Source organism: Coturnix japonica, chromosome 8, assembly GCF_001577835.2.
Source record: "Coturnix japonica isolate 7356 chromosome 8, Coturnix japonica 2.1, whole genome shotgun sequence".
Classification (NCBI taxonomy): domain Eukaryota; kingdom Metazoa; phylum Chordata; class Aves; order Galliformes; family Phasianidae; genus Coturnix; species Coturnix japonica.
In genome coordinates, this window is record NC_029523.1 from 20,238,023 (window position 1) to 20,257,067 (window position 19,045).

Sequence of the window (19,045 nt, forward strand, 5' to 3'; positions counted from 1 at the left end):
CCTATCTTTTAGTCTAGGGGGATCAATGACCAAAACTGTAGCACCACTTTTCCTGTGAAACATGTACACATCATTCTCCAAACCTCATGTTCGTAATGGAGGGATATTGCTCTTCCTTCCCAAAGCAGTCTTAAATATGAACTTAAAGGAGCTCAAAAGTACTTTATACAGACTGCACCTTTAGTACCAGTTCTCACCTTGTCCTTTCTAGATGTTTTTGGAAATGTGCAACAGAGCATCATATCTTGCATCACAGCAAGAGAGATTCTTTGATTGATGAGAAGAAAATACCTTGAGGTCTGGACTTCCTTCCTCGCATTAGAGAGTCTAAGACAGGTACTAAAATAAAATCTTAGCATCATTGCTATGTATATTAGCTGAGAGTTAATAGATAGGTACATAGATCTACATTACAATTAATAAGCCTAGCCAGGGAAAAGCAAGTCCCACAGCACACCTTTTAGAAGCAAGACGTTATTAATCAGCATTTTAACGAAGCATAATTACAACAGCTTATGGCTCCCACCAGGTAAAGCAATAATTATAGGTGCAACCAAATAAACAGGGAAAATAATTACCTATTTCTCAGAGCTAATATTAATTTAACCAGGCTCGAAGTGATGGCTAGACAGACAGCTTGGTGCTCGTGTGCAGCCAGCCAGCAGGAAAGAACAGTTCTGACTGAAAAGAAAGATCACAGTCGCCATTGCCAAAGAGGGGGAAAGGTATACAGGCCTTTTAATCTCCAAGACATGTTCCAGATCTCAAGCAGATGATGCAGTTATTCACTGGGCAATGAAATTCTTCCCATAGGCACTGTGTCTGTAAATTGCATATTCTCCTGGGAAGAAGAGGTGAAATGCCCTGGGCTGACACACAGCCACGATGGATGGAAAGCAGGAAAATACATAGCTCTCAGCAGAGGGAAGTTAGAGAAGGGCTCAAAGAATATGTGGGCTACCATACATAGAATCCTAAAATCACAGAATCATTAAGGTTGGAAGAGACCCATCTAGTCCAGTGATGAACCCATCACCACCATGCCCACTAAACATGGAGCTCATATCACCATATACCACAGAAGAGGACTGGGTTCAAGGAAGATGCCTGCTTACTGTGTTGTACACTAAATAACCTCATTGGTTCAAATGCAGCCATGCAAACGGCAGGCAGAATAGAGGATACACCATGACTCTGATGACTCTCAGATGTGTGTGACAGAAGAGTTATTCCTTGCCAGGAGAAGTCCCTGAGTTAGACCTGCCACCATGTCTGACTTTGAGAAAATGAACAGTAGTTCAGATGGATCAACAGAAAACATTTAATAATTACTTTCCAGGACAATTTCTGCTCTGCTGTACTTTCTATCCAGGGAGAGCAGCAAACACAGACGCATCAAGTGCTGTTCTAATATCTGGAACACTCCAGGCTTTCTCTACATTATGGTGGCTTGTAAGCACACCCCCTCCTGGACTCAGTGAGGCTTTCTGATTGCATAGGGGACCCCCCACTGCATTCCAGCTTGGCTTTCTGCAAGTGAGTCCCTAGCACGTGAAATTAAAACAAACCAAAGCCTTTGGATTTTTTTTCATGATGCTCCCATTTCACTATGGAAACACAAATAAAACAGATATTGATGATGATGTATTGCATGCAGACAAAAAAGAAAAGAAAACCCACAACCCAGTGGTATCTGCTTCTAGATTTAATAATGTTAAATATTAATAACCTAATGATTCTAATACCTGCTGTTTTAGCCTGGTGATCCAAAGGAAGGAGGTGGGGTCAGGGAGCACAGTAGAAGCTGCCAACCAAAGGCTGCTCCTCTGAAGAGCTTGTGACTGCACTGTGGGTCAGAAATGGGGAGGGAAAGCAGAAACAGGGAGGTAAGAGGAACAACACTGTGCAAAATCATAAGCAGTTGGGTTACGAGTCTAAATGACATTGCCAGAGATATCATTATAACACAATTATAGCATGGCCCTACCAAACCACATTTGTCCTCAGGCCACTTTCCAGCCCTGTGAGTGTTTCAGCAGCACTGTTTCATTGGGGTTCCCTGGTGTTATTTTAGAACAAATAACACTGGCAAACAGATCTGTGGCAACACATCAGGTTGAAAGACCAACTATGCCTTTGAAAAGAGTCAATTCCTCAGACTGGTACAAATAAGCACGGACTTGTATAGCTCTAGTGAAACAACCGCTTACAGCTGGGTCAGACTCACTGCTACTTGGAGGAGAGAACCAGATATTTTTGGAACTCGCTAAACTTCTTCAAGTCAACAAACGTACTCACTTAGAGTTGTAGGGTTGTATCATCCTTTGCTAGAGTTGATTTGGCTTAATTGCCAAATCAGCTCCTTTATCCTTTCTTTCTCATTTTGTTTGTACCAAGCCTGAAAACATTCAGTTGTGTATCATATTTAGCAAAGTGACTTTGCAAATTTGTTCCGATGCAAGAAAAGCAAGAAAAGACACTTGGCCAAGGACAGAACTAAAAAAAGGAGAGGAAGAAAAAAAAGGAAAAGGAAAGGAAGCCATAAAATATAATCAAGAAAGAGAGAATTTTGAAATGAGTAAAAAGACAGCAAGAAACATCCCTTAAGAATGCACGTTCTTCTTAGAAGCTCCAGAACAAATTGGTTGAGAGAAGGTTTGAATACTGTCTTGATATGCTTCAGCAAAGCTAAACCAAATCCCAAAGCCTTTTTAACTGCACCACCACTAAATGGAGGCTTATGCCACTGTAATTTGGGCTTGAATTGAAGACATGAATGTCAATATAGTCAAGAGGTTTGGATACAAGTGGGGTGGAAAATTTTCCCAGAGGAACAGATTTTACCCCCCTCACAAAACATGTAAAGAAAGAATTATACAGAAAATGAAGCTATTTTGCCAAGACTAGGATATTTAAACCCCTCAGGCAACTTCTCTGTAATTTATTATACTTTTAATTTAATTTTTTAAAAATCTCTTTCTCTGCCTCCCCCCCGCTCCAAACAGGAACCACAAAATAACGCACTGGAAGAAGAGGCGGAGCCAAATTTTCATCAGCTGGAACACTCTAATCTCAATCTGAACTGACAAGGTGTTTGTATGAAGCTCTGAATCAAGCACTTTCCCCATGTAATGCAACTTCCTGCAACAGAGGGAAGTCTCAGAGCCTCTGTATCTGAAGAAAATTTTCTGCATTTTAAATGCTTCCAAATACCTTTGCTATCTTTTGCTTCAGTTCACCTAATTTAAGTACAGTAATAAGTACCATCTCCCACCTCAGAAGAGCGCTATGACATTTGCAGAAGAATATGTCAGCTCATATATGAGGGCCAAGGGGTAGGAAATTCTTCACTTAACTATTGGTGAGGAGGAAAACTCAGCCCATGCAAACCATTTCACAAGAACAATGTTCAAAGCAGGGACATGAAGGGTCCTAAATGAACTGCTTCTATTCAGCTGCTATACAAAAAATGTAAAGCCTCCATTGAATTTTCCCCCAGTCTTACTGTTTGGAAGCTTATGTGATGCTCCAAGTAGATGTAGGAGTCTTTCTAGGCAATTCAAACTCAAAGCTTCTGCTGCTGGCTGCCAGATTTTTACAAAGGTTTTCCATGCCACTTTATTTCGAGGGATGATAAGTTCAAATTCCAAGAAGAATAATATAGGGAGGGTTTTGCATAGACTGGATGTGCACTCCGTTTTAAAAGATCCCTATATACATCTGGCAATGCTGCATTCCAGCTTCAGCAGTACATGCCCTTCCTTGTACTTCGAACTTCCCTCGCATGTACTTCCCCAGGGAAAAAGGAGAGAGAATTAAACAAACAAACAAACAAACAGAAGAGGAAAACATAAATGTACAAAGTTTGAAAACACTGAAGCGAGGATTAGGAGAAGAAGCAGTGCCAGAAAGTGATTCATTTACAAAACCTGCCCTGATTGCCAGGACCCCTTTGACTGAACACAGTCAGCACAAAAATGAGTCCACGTTGTATGCAGTGAAAATGCCAATGAATGTCATTCGCCATGCAATGGCTTTAAAATTGATTTGAGGGGTGAGGTAAGGTTTTGTTTCACCTTCCTTAGTGGGGAAGCCAGACAGAGCTTTAAGCTTTATTGACTCTGGTATTATAATCACAGTTGCTAGTCTTTCAACCTGTTCCAGAATTGGAGGGAGGTTTTCTTCTCTGTATGACTAGACACTGTAGCATGGTCGATTCTGTGCTGAATTGAAATTCATCAGAGCCTGCTTTGTCTCAACAGAGTAATAAAAGCCTAAAACGTTATTATGCATGAAATATTTATGGAGCTTATGAAAGAAAGGGTTGGTTTTTTCCCCCTTGTAGCAAAAAGGGGAAGAAAGGGGAATATCTGCCCTGACCACAAGAAGAGAGTGAAAGGAAGACAAGTCTTTCATACAAAATTGGCTCTACCTGCGAAAATGTGTAAATGAAGCAAAAGTACCAAATGGGTCTCAGAGAGGGACCCCAAAGGATGCAATAAGAATGCTCAGTACAGGGAACTTGGCTGAAACCCATCTCTGCTCATACAGAATCTTGTGTTTAAATACAGCTACAGTCTGCATGCAGCTGTATTTACAGCCCTTTTCTTGATCTTCTATCATGAAACATGAGCTCCAGGGCACAGTAGAGCAAAACTCTATCTTTCCTGGCTCCACCTTGCAGAGAATTATGTACCAGCTGTAAGAAGGTATCCCAAATGTAATATTTATGAAAGTTCCTCAAAGGCTCAGCAAGATGTGGATGCAGCCAAGTTATGACCGAGGGTGGGAAAAAAACCACTGTAACAGGTGAAGACACTTTGATCTGTAAAGCTTCATCACTCGCAGCCTAAGCACTGCCAGATGAATGCTTGTGATGTGGACACAGCATTTCATATTGCTACAGGTAGGATGGGGGTGGTGCAGCAGCGTAAAATCTGGATGCACATCCATTGGAAAGGGGTCATCTAAGACAGGCACTTCAGGAGGAAGAGTGAACCCTCTGCAGCCTTTCTCTCTGAGTGTCTATTAGAGTTAATTAGCAATTAAGTAATTGAATTACTGAAAAAAAAATGTACAAAAGACACACGTATGCATAGATCAATATCAGCCACTAGCATGTCTTTCATATCTTTGGAGAGGCATACACAGAGAATATAAAGATACAGAAAGATGCTTCAACCTTGCTGAAATAGATGAGGGTTGGCTAACCCAGGGAGGCACCCATCTGTGGGCACCCATCACACCACAGTACCAATGCCTGCACCAGGCTCCCTTCATCCACATGAATGCTTACAGGAGTTTGGAAATAAGAACAGGGTTCCAAACACATGCTAAACAAACCCACAATGTCTGTGTTTCCACAAACAGCTCGATATATAACACACTTTGTTTACCCCCTGAAAAAGAGGCTCATGAAAGTGCCTGGTCTTCAGCTTCCCTGGATCCTCTCCGAGGGGGGTTTTCAAAGCAATAACTATTAAAACATTACTGCCATTTGTCTAATGCAATTCCATGCTCTGAATCCATCTTTGGAGAGCTGACTTTCATTAACACTTCAAAAATAATTTAAGGTTTTTGCGGTGAAGGTTAGAAACTTTTCACAGCTCAGAGCTAATAGCTCCGCTGTTTACATGCTATAATGTCTTGATAACCTTTTCAAACACACTGTGGCCAGCAGCTGGGACCTGTCCCTGCTATTTTTGTTCCCGGAATGTAACAGCAGAAATGCAATGACTTCGTGCCCCTGAAATGGTCACATTTCTTCTCTTTAGGCTTCTCTTCCATTACAGAACTATCAGAAAGGGCCTCACCTTTTCAAGGGGCTCCTGATGTACTGAAATACAGCCCTGGCCATCCTTTCCTTAGTGAAATGAAACAAGCTGATTGCCTCACTGGAAGCCCTGTTTCAGGAGGCATGGGATGAGGGCAAGCAGTTTGTCTTTACTGTATGGGGGAGTCTTGGAGAGGGCACTGAATGTACATGAACTATTTCTGGAAGAGTAAAGGTAGAATTCTTGCAAAACCAGTGCTGCAGCCCTATTGCTTTGTTTTACTTGAATTGGGTGCAGATTACAAATCCTTAATGAAGATATGGCAGGGTGGCATGCAATAGCTGAGTGTCCTGGCATTCACAGGCTACAAAGTGGAGTCTCAAAAAGCAGAAGTCTCACTTACTCCAGACTCGTGCCCACTCAACAGCTGGAATGGGGAGGTGGGATGTAAGCATTATGCTTTATCTGTATGCATTTCTGAAAATGTCACGCAAGACTAATTTCAGCATGCTGTACTTACTGGTCCAATCAGTGATCTCATATAGACATTACATAGAAATACATGATCCCAGGGAATGCTCCAAGAGGGCTTTCTCCCTCCTAAACCCAGAAGAAAATAAATGCAGCTTCTGCAAACTTCTAGCGAGGGAAGGCCTTGAAGCTGAGAGCATGGGAACAGTCCATTCTTATTAAGTTGAAACATTAAGAGCCCTGGACAAGATGTAAAACCAAAAAAACTGAGACATGATCAAGTCACTCAAATTTACAACAGACCAGAGGGCATGTCTACGATGTACTCTCTCTTGGGAGCTTTGCTGGATGCAGCCTTGGGGCAGTCATAGGCACCAAAGAACATATCTGTAAACATCAGGGTAAATAGGCCCTAGGAGAAATCATTCTAATGATCACATTTCTCTGTCTGGACAGGGAAGAGAAAGGCAGAGGCCAGTCCTTGCCAAACCACCTGCAGCCTCTTGAACCTGTTCAGTGACCAGCTAAGGTAAAAGGAGGGCTACAGACTCCTCTGGTCTCAAGAGACTTCCTGAAGGCACAGTGACTATGGGGGTCACTGGCTGATACCATAAAGAACACCATCCCCTAAAACATGGATCAGCACATGGAATCCTAGAGAACAAAATGGAAAGTACTTCTTGCTTCTATAACTCCTTCTTGTGGTGTGAAGACAAGTACATCCTTCTGACCTCTATCCAAGTGCTTTTATTTTTTGAAGTTGATAAGTGATGATGAAAGATTTTAAAAGATTCCTTGGCTTGGAAGGAGAGGAGAGTAAATCAAAGAGTAAGGGATACGCGATACAATTTATTGTGGCTTATTTAGGCAGCTTGGCTACATCCTCCATGGAAAGCTGCACATTCAGCAGAAATTTTGCAAGGAGTTAGTGTAGCAAATGAGAACAGATAGCGACGAGGCAACAGAACAGCAAAAGAGAGCCATCGTTAATTAAGAGACCTAAATGATGAGACCTGCTGAATTAGGTCAGTGAATATGCCCCTTCCTGCTCTAGTTTTAGGTTGTGTAAATGACTTCAAGCGATGTCGTTTTCAGAGTTCCTGCAGTTGCCAGTGGGGCCATATAATGGACATGAGAAAAACAGCCAAGAAATATCCAACGATTTAGATCTACTCTAGAACTGGGTCAACATACGGCAAAAGAAAATTAAAGTCAACAAATGCAAAGTAATGTTCATCGCCACACGATGCTTGGAACCCCTGCTAAGCCTAATTTATATAAATGGCTTAGAGAACCTGACTGAAAACTGGTTAAGCCTGCTGACAAAACAAAACTGGACACGGAGGCGAAAGGCAAAAAAGCAAGCAAAGAAATTCTACAGAGCCCTTCGCTTTGCTAGGTAATTTGGAAAAGGTATGGCAAATAACCCTTAATGTTGACAAATGCAAAGGCAACACAATTTATTTGTGAGATCTCAGAACAAAATGGGAATTGCCTTGGGCTTCTGCAAGGGGAAACTAAAATGGCTACAGTAAGAGGAGAGAAGCCTTTTCTGAGATAGGCCATGTGGCACACGAACCTAACCTATTGTTAAGCTAAGAATGGGATCAAGCTGAACAGTAAAAAGGAACAACATCCAGGTTGCTTAAAGGTAAATAGAAAAGAGCATCAAAATGTAAATGCATCTGCTATTACAGCAAAGTCATTAGCTGGCAAGAAAACCTGTAGTGGTAATATTCTGCCAAGCCTGAGCATAAGCAGGACCTTGATATAGGTGAATGCAGTAACCTTTGCATAAGGCAGAGGAAAAACAAAAGCACAAGCTCCAAAATGAAAACCAAACCTCTGAGAGAAGAATCTGGGGGGAAATTTGTCTATTATCTCCAGATTATTTCCAATTCTGCCCACTCAAACATGTACAAAAGAAGCTCCTTCCACGCAATCAGATCTTAAAGTGTTTGCAGATGAGGCAGGGAGGGAATAATTTTGCAGAACTATCACGCAGGTTCTAACACCACCCACTCCAGCACAGACAACTGACACAGCAGCATAGCACAGGCTAGAGATATCAAGCCTATAAATGAAGCAGAATAAACTTATTATATAACTAAAACTTGCTAGACTGCCCTCCATCTTCAAGAGAAGCAATAAAAGATAACCCTTTGGTAGTCTATTGTTCAATTTGGACATTAAAAGCAGACTGTACCAATGCTTTGACAAATATACTACGCTGGTTGTGAGAAAGTGACTGACCTAGTTACAACAAAGTGATACATATCGTAATAGAGAAGTGGGCAGTAGGAAGACATATAGGACAAATGCAGGCTTTAAAAGGAGAGCATACGAGAGCAAAATCAGAAAGGATCCTAAAAGGGGGGTGGGAATAAAAAAATATAACACAAATGACATCACAAGTGCTGTAGTCAAGGAAACGAAAGTTTTTTTCCTCTCCGTTCAGAGCAAGCAATCATGAAATGGACAAAAAGAGGAATTCAGTGCCACTCCCATTTTCTTCCCTGAGCTTATACAACTTTCAAGGACAATGAAAAGAAGGTTAGTCAGTATAGATTTGGGATCTAATATACACAAGTCTTGCTTTTTCAGTGCTCAGTTTTGTAGTAATTCTGACTTGCACCTGACTTTGATCAATGCATGTTGCATCAGGCCAGAAAACAATTTGCATTGTGAGAACCCCTTACCTGCCCTTCGCTGGGCAGGCTTTCAACCACCAGCTGTGTGTTTGAAAAATATAACACTAAGTTAAATGCTTACCAGTGTTATGATAGAGTAGCTGAACTCCATTTTGAACCTTTCTATGAACCTCATTCCCTTTGGTGTAACAGCAAAGAAGGTATTACATTCCTTACCCTAAGCTGACTTCCAGACCACAGAATCTGCAGGACAGTACAAAATCCCTCCTTCCACTCTCTGAGATTTCTACTCTTCAGCCGGTCAAACCTGAGAAAGCAATTAAGAGGAATTGCACATAAGCATGCCTCCCAGCCTGCCCAAAGGAGCAGAGAAAGGTATTTTTGCTAACACAACTCTAATCACAAAGCAACAAGGTGGCCCACACCTGATAAAAAAGTCAAAGGATGAATGTTACACATTGTACTTTACCATTAATTAACCAACATATCTTAAAATCCTAACTTGATTCACTATGCCTTGGGTAACACGTGCAAGTTTACAGTCCCCAGTTTTATACACCACCCTCTCTGAAATGGATCCCAGTCATTTCCAAACATAAATTCAAAAAACATCATACTTGGCCTTTTGCAACTCACTCATTGTTTTCCTGACCTGGTGTCACATGTTTAGTCACAAGGGGATGTGCATTCCTCTGCTGCAAAGCACACAGCACCTGTAAAACACCCCTACAAAGCTTAGCCAAGCACTGGGGCCATTTGCCCTGTGCCATAACATCAGAGAGATCACAGTACCTGCATCAGCTCCATTCATCTCCAGTAGAGTGGGGCTGTGCTACATTACCAGAGTGGGACTGGAGGAAGGACTGGAGGAACCCTCTTGTGTTCAGATTCCATCGAAGGTCAAGTCTTGACTGCCCAAGAAAAAGTGCTTTGTTCGCTGCTTGTAAATTAATTTCTTACCTCTTTTATAGAACAAGCTTAGAAAAAGTATCTTCTTATTTCCTTTCAAGCTATTGTATCTTCTTGCATTTTTGTGTTCTTTGCAGATTCCTAATCTTTGAGTCACTGCTGTAAGTAACATTTAGATATTGAATTGGGAACAACGAAGAGATCAGTGGCTATTAAAAATGATGACCTGATGCTGCCTCTGGAACAGGAAGTCCTTGATGACCTGATTGCAAAAATTGGGTGGATGCTTCACTGTTCTCTGCCCTATGTTTCCCAGTTTGCTTCAGTTTTAGTACTATTCAGTCAAACTCGATCGTCACTAAAAGCTTTATCAAAGTGCATAGCCTTGCCTGAGGTCAGACAAGTCAAGTCTTGAGCCTCACATGAACTGTTCCGACGCATAGAAAATGTGTTTTTAAAAATTCCAGCCTCTCCTTATAAACCCGGCTGTCTCTAAAGAACACTGATTTGGAAATAGAAATAACCTCCATCTATTACGGTCTGTGCTACAAATAGCACCAGGAAGATTTTTGTTATTTTTGTTTTAACTCGTTCACTCTCATCTATTGAATCACAATTCCTTATATTATGTTTTTGTTCATCTTGTGCTAGCGGGACATGAAAACAAGCTTGGGTTGGTTTGTTGCCTTGTTTGGTTTTCTGCTGCACACCAGCTGCTCAGTGCAGCTACATTCTCTGCAGAGGATGAGTATGCTTTTCCCCTATTTCAATACCATCTCTACCACTTTTCCTGGGAGGAAAGCATCTTTTACCTAATATAACTCAATTTATGTATAACAAAATATTTCTTCATACAATATCTATGCATATTAAAGCTATTTTGGGGTGATGAAGCTACACCTCTCCCATTCAGTTTTGTAAGTTTTCAGTCAAGCAGAAGTTCTGTCAAAGTGCTCAGCATTGCCCTAGAGGGACCAGACCAGGCGAGCCCTGATCTCATGTGGAGGCCCTGCTCAGCACACAGGGTTCCCTGTATGCACTGATCACCTGTGTAACTCCTTGATGTCATATATAAAGAATAGTACGAGCTCAGCAGCGTTTAAGAGAACAGATCTTGGAAATCTCAGAAACAGATCTTGGAAACATGCACGTGGATCAAGGGAGAACATGGGGCAAGCAATGACAGAATGAGACAAGAGAGCCAGCAGGTGAAAAAGAAGACAGTTGACAAGAAGCTGACCTTCTTGACTTGCAGGGTTTCTTCCATGAGGAAGGGATTTAATATATTTATTATCAACCCAATTTACACAGAGAGACAGGGTGTCAGCAGCTGCCCATGAGTCAGAAGGGAATCAAGGCAGGGGGAGGAGGGAGATGAGAGGAAACTTGTCCCAACAACCATCAGAAACACCTGATCTTCCTCAAAACTGCCTTGCTAAAAGTATCCCTTCGTTGCTTGCCCAAAGGCAACCATCATCAGCTTTAGTGCCCAAAACAATTAGACTCACACAATTTAAAGGCAGGTGGGAAAACACAGGAGAAAAGCACAGCAAAATGCTAATCCCTGTCGGCTTCTTAGAGAGCGGTAAGATGGGGCAGCAGGAATGCTACAAGTAAAAGTGGAATGGGACAAAGGGAACATGCATTATACAAAAGGCTAAAAAGGCTGAAGGTGTCTGCCTTGCTCATCTAACCTGCACGTCTCTCAAGCAAACGAGCAAAGTGCTGTCTATATTGGTTTCCTGGTGGGCAGCAATGAAGGGAGGCAGACAAAGTGATATTTCTCTCTCTCTTGCCTTGAGCAGGTGCCAGCAGAAAGCTTTGGCAGCTGCTGAGTGTTGTGCTCTGGGATTTTCTGCAGCACAGAGTGTTGGTCTCACTGCCGCAGTTGGATGACACCAGACCTGGTGGTGACAATGAGCCTTACAAGGAGAAGTGAAGGTGTAAAAACAAGATGAAATCCAGGCTGTGCTCTTTTGAAGGGAAGAAAGCACTTACTGACGTCAAAATCTGCAGCCAGTTCCATTTGAGATGTGCATCATGCCCAAAATGAATTTGAAAGATCACAAATTCACCTGGAAGATTGATTTCATGGCCTGAGAGTCAGAATATTAACTCTGTACAGCTCAACTTCAAAACAGGCCTTTTTTCCCCCTATCTGTACTATTCCTCTATGCTATTATTTTTCTGCTAAGGCAGAGAAAGCACTGTCAGCCCTTACAGCCCACAAGTATCCGAGAGGAACCAGAAAAGCAGTGAGCAGGAAGAGGGTTAGGGTCCAGGGACGTGTGAATAGTGCATTGGGAGGCCAGGGAGGAGAAGGCTGTACCCAAGGTGCCAAATTGATGTCTGGTCAGTTCTCCACCATCCTCAAAGCAAACAGACCAAACCACCATCTGGATGAGACTGAGCACAAGGCTCTGCTCTGTTCACTGCCTCTTCATAATCTTTAAAGGGAGACACTCAAAATACATCCTGTGTGTACCATGCTTCACCCAACTCACCCAGTTGCTCCTATTTTCAGCCCAACTCAAACTTTCCACTATCTGGAGCAAAGGAAGAGGCAAACAGCTCATGTAATGCCACAGAAAACATAAGCAGAACCAAGTGCCAATGCCAACAGGATAAGTCCTGGGCAGGCAGACCCCCAGACAGAATCACAGAACCATTCAGGTTGGAAAAGACCTCTAAGATGATTCAGTCCAGCCATCTACCTGCCACTGATATTGCCCACTAAACCACATCCCTAAGTACCATATATCCATGATTCTTGAACACTTCCAGGGACAGTGATTCCACCACCTCACTGAGCAGTCTGTGCCAATGTCTGACCACTCTTGGCAAAGAGATTTTTCCTAATATCCAACTTGAACCTCCCCTTGTGCAACTTGAGGCAATTACCTCTTATCCTATCACAGTTACCTAGCAGGAAAGGTGAACACCCACCTCACCACGACCTCCTTTCAGGGCCTTTTAGAGAGAGATAAGGTCTTCTCTGAGCCTCCCCTTCTCCAGACTGAACAATCCCAGTTCCCTCAGCCACTTCTCATAAGACTTATGCTCCAAGCAGAGGTCTTGGCTGCCTCCTTCTCCCCTCCAGCCTTCTTTAAAGCCTCAAGCCCATCACGAAGTCATCACAGACAATACAGCAACCAGATGCTGGTGGTGACATTTGCAAAGGGACAGACACAGAGCAGCCAGACAGCTTAGAGACAGACCCCCATCAGGATTTGGCCTTCTCAGGCTGTTTTACCCTGCAGCGGTTTCTGAAGCACGGTGTTTGCAAACTCACTCCTGCTGTCCCTGTGCTACGGCTCAGCTCTTCCAAGAGATAGGGAGCTGATTAGGTCTCTGCACTGCCTTCCCTCAAACACTCTCCCTCCTCAGCTCATTTTCTGTTGATGCGCCCAGTGTGGTTTTCTAACTCCTGACAGGGTTAATTGGCAGGCCCGGTAGGGGAAATAAAATGTTTCAGCTCCATGCTTGCTTTTTTTGTCCTTGTTTGCTCATGAAGCTGTGGGAAGTGCTTGCTCCCAAAGGGTTAAGGAGCGAGCACAGCAGGCAGCTTGCTGCTCCAGATCTCTGCCATTTATTGCTGGCCCCACGTCATGCTGCTCAGGTGCGTATTAAGGCCACTACAGGGCCAGCACACAACCCCTGCTCCTCAGCCCCACAGCTGTGGGCACAGAGGCCACAGGTAAGGAGTGGGGGGAGGGCCAGGGCTGAGCTGTGAGATGGATGTGGTCACTGGAATCCATTTTGGACCCAGCAGCAAGGAGAGCTTGTGGCCCTTTTTCTCTTCCACAATGGCAGAAGCTCCCTCACAGCTTCTCCTCTGATAGCACTCTCATTCCACTTGCATTTCCATTAGTTGCTAGTGAAGATTTATTACTTCGAGTGATTACGCTGTCAGCCAAATGAGTGGGGAGCAGGAATATCCTTTCTTCTTGCATTGCGGCCGCTGCACCATTTGGCTCTCAGTGGAAGAAGCCAAGATGACTTCAGTCTCTTTTTCTCGCAAGTATTATTTATTTGCAGCCTGACAGCATGTGGGAAAACCCATCAAGAATCAGAACCCCAGGGCATGGAGCTGGGTTATTATTCACCTATTTAAAACCTGAAGGAGCAGGGTGGTCAGGGAAGACTCCAAGACAAAGACTCCCTGTCAGCACTAAGGGCCATCTTCTCCTTAGAGATTCTGTGGTCAAAAAAGGCATAAGAAGTGACTGAAAACAGGCAAAGGGGTTTGTGAGGAAATAGAATTGGCAAAGAAGAAGACAACAGTAGCGTCCATCCCACACTGAAAAAGCAGGGATGTTACACAAAATGGCCATTGCCAAGGAGATGAAGCGTACATGGATACACAAAGAGATTTTCCCAAGACCCAAGAGTTCATGGTTTCTTTTTGCAGGTAGATTTATTTTGGGAGGGGAGGTGTTTTTGTTTTTAATTTTCACTTCCTTGTAATAAGAATATTCCCCTGTCATGTGAGAATGCAGCTGCAGCAGTAGCACCGTGCTATGCCTGGATAACTCAAATATAAAGAGAACACAACTGGTCTGATTTTGATTCCTACCTGAAAGAAATGCAAGTGACAAACAGATTGCACCAAAAAAAAACCACCAACATCTCTCATGCAGGATTTCTGACATTACTGGGCAGATTATTAAAATGGTAATCAGTAAAAAGGGCAATTTCAATCAATCAACTTCATCTCCTAAAGAGAAGCCACAGGAGGGAGAGTGAAGGAGTCAGGAGATCTGGTTGTGCAGATTTAGGCAAATCACTTTGCTCTGTGTGCCTGTTCCCTTCTCCTTTTATCTCACCAGACTGTGTCCTAGCCCTGTGTCATTGTCTAGACAACGTCATTCCTCCTCCTGTCCTGTGTTTTCATTCAAGAAGGCTGCCGGAGGAAAGGACAGGCAGAGCAAAGCACCAAGTCTGCGAGCTCTTCACAGAGTCACAAACAGAATTCAGATTCCTCATAATGAGTAAGTGGTCAGGAATCCCTCTGGCAAAATGTACCTTTTTTCCTTCCTTACATTGGTCCAGCAAAGAACGACAGCGTGCTATTCTGTTAGCAGCACCATGTGCAATGGAGCTGAAGGTACGGCCCTGCTGGTGCACTGTGCGTGTCAGCACAACATCACTTCTGCTCTCAGTTTGCTTAGGCAAAATTCAGGAAGTTGCACACACAAATGCAATGTTAGAAAAACAACAACAACAAAAACCAAACCTGTTATGATCACAAAGTTGAAAGCCTGCTAATCGTGAGATGCAAGAAGAAGACTACGTGACTTGCCCAAAGCCAGGCAGACTCAGCGACTGAACTCACAGATGAACACAGCTATCCTGAAAGACAAAACCATACATACATACCAAACAGAAAGACCCCAAATGCCCTGATCAAACAAGATTTAAACCTCCTACCAGGATTGCTGCAAACACAGCTCATCAGGAAAAGGATGTGTTTCTCAGGGAGCTGTTTCAGCTAGCAAGGCTGGGGGGTTTGGCATTCTCCCCACTATGCAGCAGCAGGACTTCTGGGATGAGGTTCCCAAGGTTCCTGCACTGCACAGCACACATGGGACGTAAATATATCACACAAACTCTGTCCTTTTGGGTTCTTTTCTTTCTCTCCATATTCCCGTGTCACTGTGCGTGTCACCCTGCAATACCAGGTTGTTTATCATCACTGAGTGCCTACGTTGGCCCCACTAGAGGAAAATCAAAGAAAGCAGCAGGAGCTGAGGTGTGTTGGGAAGGAAGCAAATTCTTCCCTCTGAGAAACATACGTACTTCTCCTCAGCTACCCCATACACACCCACACACAAGCACACATTTCAGGCTGCTCGCTTTCCCCCCACCAGTCGCTGCTTTCAGCCTGGCGAGTCTCTGCACTTCTCCCCTGTCTCTGCTCAGATTCGTGCCTCGTTTCTATGGATTTCTGTGTCAGCTCCCTCAAGGATATTCACTGGAATGGACACATTTACGGGATGACTAACATTCTGAAAGCAGGTGGTGCTATTATAGTCATACAAAAGCCACCTATTTTTGCTGCCTTGCGCTGTCATCCTGTTATACTTTGCTTTGCTTTGTTATCGTACCAACTTCTCTGCACCATTACTCTGGGCTGCTCCAGTTCTAGGGCTGTCTGCAGAGGACTGATAGAGGGGCACCTTTGTTCCCTGCAGTGGTGGTTTGGTTCTCCCCGACACAAAGAGACCTGAGAGTTTCTCTCTGTCATAATTCATTTGCTTCATGAATCTTGAGAACATACTGAAAGAAAAAAGTTCTCTTATGTATGTGTATCTAATGCACACACAGATTCATGTATATATTTTTCCCATGCTGTGTAGTAGCTTTAAAATGAAACCTCGGAAGAGAAGCATGTTCACTTTATCCTTCTATCATACAAAGGATAATCCCTTAGAAAGTCATAAGGTAATTCTTGAGCACAAACTGTTATTTCCAATTGTGTCTGTTCACATTAACTGCTGAAACATCCCAACATGTGTTGGCTTGAGAACCCTTAGGTTGTCTCATATCTCATTTCTTGATATGTGTCCTTACCTCCATGCACTGGTGGGTTCGGTGTGGTAACAGTGCGAGGGTCTGACCAAGAACATGATTTCTTTGTGCCAGATGCTGTGCAGAGCCACAGACTGTCTCTGTTCAAACATTATTTAAGCACCCAGGACTCAGGGAGAAACACAGGCATGGAGTTAAAATAAAACTGCATCATTAGAAATCACATTTCCTCAACCTCAGTCCTGAGATCTCATTTAAATACCTAATAGCAAAGTGACCACAAAAAAAACAATGTCAGCATATGGCAGTTTTAAAGTGCATGTAATAAAGCAGGGACCACTGCAAGAAGAGCCTCAAGCAGACCAAAACCTCTAGAATCTCTTCTGTCCTTTTCACCTTGAAAGGAGAAGCTGAATTTCTGTTTCCAGCTCGGCGCTTTGCAAAACCTGGCAATCCTGATTCCAGCTCCTTTCACTCCCCACAAACCCAGTGGAGGGCAGTGCAAGTTGTATATGTGATTCTCAAACTGGCTTATGCCAATCTAGCTTGTGTGCGAACGATTTGCATTCAGAGAGCCTACAGTAAGTACAGAATTATTAATACAGCACTGTACTCAATAGCTGAGACAATGCTTGTTACCAGGGGAGGGAGGAGAAAACCACTACCCTTCTGCTATAAAGGATCTAAATAGGAATCGGGCTCAGACTCGTTTCATGGTGTAAATACCTTAACCTATTGTTCCCTACTTTATAACACAAATTCAGCTATAATCAATTATAGCTTGAAATGCTCCTTAAATATAGAGAAAAATTTACAGCACATGCAAAGGCCCATGACACTAACTGATGCAATAAAGCAGAGCAGGAAACTCCTTTTTCTTATTAAAGGGTGAGTTTAAATCCTTCCACAGACAGATGCAGTTGCTGTGCTGTTTACTGCTAACCTTGAATTCACATTAACAAGTGTATCAAACTTTCCCTTCCCCTCGGAGTGCTCAGTGTGGGAACTCCTCTGACAGTAGCTGCACGTTCTCCTCTCCTCACATTTCATCACGGAGCATTCCCTCCTAATCAATACAGGTCAACATGGGATCCCAAAGGGATCCGCAGTGAAAACTATTGACATCAACAGGTCAAGAATAGACAACATATGATTTATATACAGCAGAGAGCAGAAACCATAAGCAAGAGAAGGATTCCAAATTCTCATCTGGTGTAAATCAACATATCTCCAGATTTATACCAGCTATAGACAAGGCAGGAAAACAAAACAAAATGAAACAAAACATACAAAGGAGAAAACAAGCATTTTTAATGACCTCAGAGATGCAAACAAGATCTCATTATAGCACAGTCCCACCAAGATGTGCTGTGACACAGCCAGGCTGGTACAACAGGAAGGCTTCTCACTGACCTCTATACCCTGCCAAGGCAAGCCAGGATATAGGGTGGAAAAAAAAGAATAGAAAACCTGCTTTGTTCTTGATTTTAGCAACCATCAGAAAAAACATTCCCTTCCGTTCAGTTGTGTGCCATTGAGGAATGAAACATTTCATGCCAGAAGAGGGCACTTGAGCTACAGGCAACACGATCTGTGCTGCTGGTGCTGACCCAGGCAGGGATCTGGGGATGGGGAAACCACTTTATTCCACCCAACCTGGCTGTACTGTGAGGTGCAAAGAGGCAGCAGGCTGCTGGGCCTCTGCAGTCCTCTTCAGAGAGGGCCCTGAGTGCTCATCTGCACTGACTGTGCTGCCTTGACCTTGCTGAAGGTACACTCACCATGCAAAGACCTTGAGCCTGAGTCGTCGGGTCATTCAGACTCTGCACAGGGCCGGGTCTATTTTGAAATAGCAATTCATTGCCCCACCTGCAACACAACAAATTACATCCTGTCCCTACTCTTGTTTTTATTCCAGTAAAACGTATTATGTGCCAAGTGAAATCCTCTCCTGCCCCCATAATAGAATCATAGAAACACTAAGGTTGGAAAAGACCTCTAGGATCATCCAGTTCAGCTGTCCACCTATCTTCAGTATTTCCCACTAAACCATGTCTTTCAGTACAAGACCTTCTGGTGCATAATAACATCTAAACTCCATCCAGCCTTTCCCTCAGCAAAGGCCTTAGTTGAGTCTCACTTTTGCTCAGCTACCTATATTTAGAAATCTTGCCCAAACATAATGCCTCTGGGACCTCTGTTTCCTTGTCAGTTTTGGCTGGAACCAAAAAATTGAGCTCAGTGGAGTCAATATGTACAACATACACACACTCTGGTTGCCCGTCAAAAGGGCCCTAAAGACAAAGACTGCCTCCAATTGTATCAGCCACTTCAATGTAAGGTGGATCTCCTTAGAAACACTACTTGTAGGAGCACATACATATTTTGTATCCTTGAAAAAAATCTTGCCAGCAACACAAATTTCAGACATTGCGTAAGCAACAACAACAACCACCCCAGAATCATGGGCAAGAAAGACCAAAAGAGATGGAGAAAAACAAATGGAATGATAAGGCAAGTCCATTAAGTTAGTTCTGTTTCTTTTCTCTGGTGTTCCCTATGATAAATCCTATCTATACCACCTAATTCTCAGTGTCTCCATTGAAGTGGCCAGTCCTCTACATCTCCAAAGTTTCCAGACACATAAATAAACCAAGCACGGATAAACTGGGACTAAAGATCTGTTTTTGCTTTTTAAGTCTGTTTCAT

General features: G+C 43.1%; 1 protein-coding gene and 1 long non-coding RNA gene across 3 annotated transcripts in view; both read right to left on the minus strand.

Moving 5' to 3' along the window:
* The window catches only part of LOC116653734, a 50,940-nt gene extending 31,923 nt beyond the window's left edge, over window positions 1-19,017 (minus strand). Inside the window, exons 1-2 of the long non-coding RNA XR_004308100.1 lie at window positions 9,533-19,017; window positions 9,113-9,203 (exon numbers count right to left, since the gene is read on the minus strand). This is a non-coding gene — a long non-coding RNA (uncharacterized LOC116653734). The remainder of the gene's footprint in view (window positions 1-9,112; window positions 9,204-9,532) is intronic.
* LOC107317605 (BEN domain-containing protein 5-like) overlaps window positions 1-19,045 on the minus strand; it is an 801,512-nt gene that overhangs the window by 51,328 nt on the left and 731,139 nt on the right. The gene's annotated exons all lie outside the window — the stretch shown is intronic.